This window comes from Silene latifolia, chromosome 11 (assembly GCF_048544455.1).
Source record: "Silene latifolia isolate original U9 population chromosome 11, ASM4854445v1, whole genome shotgun sequence".
Lineage (NCBI taxonomy): Eukaryota > Viridiplantae > Streptophyta > Magnoliopsida > Caryophyllales > Caryophyllaceae > Silene > Silene latifolia.
In genome coordinates, this window is record NC_133536.1 from 47455137 (window position 1) to 47459651 (window position 4515).

The following is a 4515-nucleotide window of genomic DNA, read 5'->3' on the forward strand; positions in this document are numbered from 1 at the left end:
CAACTCCACACACTCGACTACACACTAAAGTGTGTAGTCCTGCCAGAATACCCATCGCAATAGACATTCCTCACCGCCAATGGGAGACCGCATCCGTTCCCACCTAAGCCCCGCTCATCTCATCCGAGCGATAACCCATGTTCCTTAATATGTACATCCCCTCTGTGGCGAGTTCCACAGAGGGCGAATCAAAGGCGTGACGCCACTCCCGCAAGAGACTCCACTCAGCCGAGGACGCACCTCGAGAACCACAGACATTTATACAATCAATTATGCAACAACAACTACAACACCAAACCAACATGTTATAGATCACAATAAACACAATCACCATCACATTTATGTAACCAATAACTGAGTAGGAAATCCTACCTGGAATAAGCAATCACAAGACCGTCACAAGCAGCTAATCAATAATGCTCCTCTACGAAATCTCCTCCTATAATCACATAACCATGCTATTACCATCTAATACCACAAAATACTCTCAAACCCCTAATCTACCCAATTAGGGTTTTAACCAAAATTAACGAAAAATATAAAAACTATAAAAGGATCTTACCCTCGACACGACGAACTCAAGGACGTAAAGAACGTGACGATCCGATAACCTTAGCCTTTGGGATTTGATAGCAACGCGACGAAAGAGAGCAACGTAACTTATTTTCTTTTTGAAAGGTTTTAGAAAAGGTGGAAAGTGACAAAGAAGGTGATAGAAGGCTTTATATATTAATCACGCGTTACTAACAAAACCCGACTAAAATAACCCGCATAACCGACTTACTCGATCGAGTAAGTGACTTAGTCGATCGAGTGCCCCTTACTCGATCGAGTGTCACACGTACTTGATCGAGTACCAATCAGGCAGACTACTATTTCGTATAAAAACATACTTACTCGACAGAGTAAGCCTCACTCGATAGAGTACCCATAGACATAGAAAACCGTAGTATTACAGTCTTCCCTCCTTAAAAAGAACTTCATCCCCAAAGTTCAACTCATACTCCAAAACAAAACATACTAACTAAAACACGACACAACAATGTAACTAAAATTCAAAACAAAACTCCCAATCAAACTCAAACCGACTCAAAGCAACTACTAACTGTACCAAGACTAATATAAACCATACCAAAACCTTATGCGATCATCTCCTACCCCCCTAAAAGAAACATGGTTACGTCCCCGTAACCACACTTACCTGATCAAAAATAGACGGATATCGTTCCCTCATGGCCTCTTCCGCCTCCTAAGTAGCTTCCTCAACCTCATGATTAGACCATAGAACCTTAAGCAACACTGTTTCCCCGTTGCTAGTTTTCCGAACTTTGCGATCAAGAATCTGTTTTGGTACCTCAAGATAAGACAAGGACTAATCCAACTCTATGTTCTCTACCTCTAGCACATGTGAAGAATCACTCACATACTTTCGTAACTGAGACACGTGAGACACATTATGCACCCTATCCAAAGCCACTGGTAACGCTAACTGGTAAGCAACCTCTCCCACTCGGTCCAAAATCTCATACGGTCCGATAAACTTCTGGCTTAGCTTACCTTTCTTACCAAACCTCATAACTCCACGCATAAGAGACACTTTCAACTGAATTTTGTCCCCAACCTGAAACTCTATGTCACGATGATGTAAGTCCGCATAACTCTTTTGTCGATCTTGGGTCGCTTTCATCTTCTGCCTAATCAGCTGAACCTGTTCTATCATATCCTGAACAATCTGGGGTCATATAACCACTGCCCCAGCTCTACCATCCCAGCAAATCGGGCTCCTACACCTCCTCCCATTCAAAGCCTCAAACAGTGCCACCCAATGCTCGTGTGATAGTTGTTGTTGTAAGAAAACTCAATCAGATCTAACCTATCCTCCCAACTACCACCAAACTCCATCACACAAGCCCGTAACATATCCTCCAAGGTCTTGATAGTCCTCTCTGTCTACCTATCTGTCGCAGGATGAAAAGCAGTACTCATCTTCAAGGTAGTCCCCATCAAATCCTGCAACTCTCGCCAAAACCGTGATATGAATCTTGCATCTCTATCTGACACTATATCCTTAGGCACCCCATGTAAACGAACCACATGTTTCCTATAAGCCAAAGCTAACTGTATCTTGGTCCAAGTATCTATCATCGGAACAAAGTGAGCTCACTTAGTCAAGCGGTCAACTATTACCCATATCATGTTGTTACCCTGTTGACTCCTCGATAAACCCACTATAAAATCCATAGAGATAGATTCCCATTTCCACTCGGGTACCTCAAGAGACTGAATCTTACCTTGTGGTCGACGTTTCTCTCCCTTAACCCTTTGCCATGTCAAACATCGAGCTACAAACTCAGCTGTTTCCTTCTTCATCCCAGGCCACCAGAAAGTCTTTTTCAAATCTTTATACAACTTGTCACCACCTAGATGTACCGAATACGTTGTGCAATGAGCCTTTGTCATGATTATTTTTTTCAGCTCCTCATCATTTGGAACACACCATCTCCCATCAAACCTCACACTACATCTGTATGAATAGAGAAACGAGACACTGTCCCTTTCTCCACTCCAGATCTCCACTCCACAATCTTAGGATCCAAATCATGTTTCCTGCGAATGTCATCATAAAGATCCGGCTCCACTGTCAAGTCCCCTCTAGCATCCCCTTTCTGTATCAGATGTATTCCCATCTTCCCGCCTCATCTCTCAATCTCATCAAAGACATAGTTGTGCATAGGGAATGCACACTCTTTTTGCTCAGCGCATCAACAACCACGTTTGCTTTCCCTTCATGGTATATAATATCCATGTCACTATCCCATATCAGCTCCATCCACCTCCTCTGTCTCATGTTCAGCTCCTTTTGAGTGAAGATGTACTTGAGACTCTTGTGATCTGAAAACACCTTAAAGGTCGCCCCATAAAGATAGTGCCTCCAAATCTTGAGAGCAAACACAACTGCACCCAACTCCAGATCTTGTGTCGAATAGTTCTCCCATAAGGCTTCAATTGCCTAAAAGCATAGGCAATTACTTTCCCATTCTGCATCAACACACATCCCAATCCATTCTTTGAAGCATTTGTATATACCTCAAAGTTCTCAACCATTCAGGTAATGCTAAGTCTAGAGCTGTGGTCAAACACTCCTTTAATGTTTGGAACGCTGTCTAACAACTTTCATCCCAACGAAACATGTTCTCTTTCCTCATCAACGCTGTCATAAGTCTGGCTATCTTAGAAATGTCTTTCACAAACCAACAATAGTACCCTGCCAAACCCAAGAAACTTCTGATCTCAGCCACATTCTTCGGTGCCTCCCACTTAGACACTACCTCTATCTTTGTCGGATCCACAGCTACATCATCATTGGAAATCACATGCCCTAGAAAGGCAACTTCCTCAAGCAAGAACTCACACTTAGACAACTTTTCATACAGCTGATTTTCACGCAGTTTACAACACTAACCTCAAGTGCTCCTCAAGTGGTCCTCCTTAGTCTTGGAATAGACTAAGATATCATCTATGAACACCACCACAAACCGATCCAAAACATGACTGAAGACCCGGTTCATCAAATTCATAAACACCGCTGGTGCATTAGACAACCCAAACGGCATCACCACATACTCATAGTGACCATAACTCGATCGAAAAGCTGCCTTTGGTATGTCCTCATCTCGAATCATTACTTGATGGTAACCTGATCTCAAATCAATCTTTGAAAAGACTCCTGCCCCACTCAACTGGTCAAACAGATCATCTATCCTTGGCAAAGGATACCTGTTCTTCACTGTAACCCTATTCAACTCCCTATAGTCGATGCACAACCACAAACTCCCATATTTCTTCTTCACAAACATAACTGGTGCTCCCCACGACGATACACTAGGTCTAATGTACCCCTTATCTATCAAACCATCCAGCTGTTTCTTCAGCTCCTCCAACTCCTTAGGACCCATACGATACGGGGTCTTAGAGATTGGTCCCGTCCCTGGTTTCAGCTTCACACTGAAATCTATATCCCTCTTCGGTGGCAAACCTGGTATCTCTTCACCGGAAAAACATCTGGAAACTCTCCCACCATTGTCATCTATCAGCTGACGAACTCTCCTTACTATGGTCTCTCACATGGCATAGAATTAAAGGACACCCTTTCCTCAGATAAGACTTCAATGTCACCGCTACAATCACTTTGACTTTGGATTGGACAACAACCCCACGATAAGACACACTAACTCCCTTAGGATCCCTCAAAGAGACTCTCTTTTGGTGACAGTCTATCCTAGCGTTGTACTTACCCAACCAATCCATGCTAACTATCATCTCAAAACCATCCATTGGAAACTCTAACAAGTCCACTGAAAGGTCAACCTGCCCAACTATCATAGATACACCTCGATACAACCTCTCACAAGATACAGACTCTCCCGACGGTATAAAGACCTCATCTTTTACAGACTCAAACATTCCCAAACCCAAAAGCGTAGCATGACTCGACGATACAAAATAATGCGATGC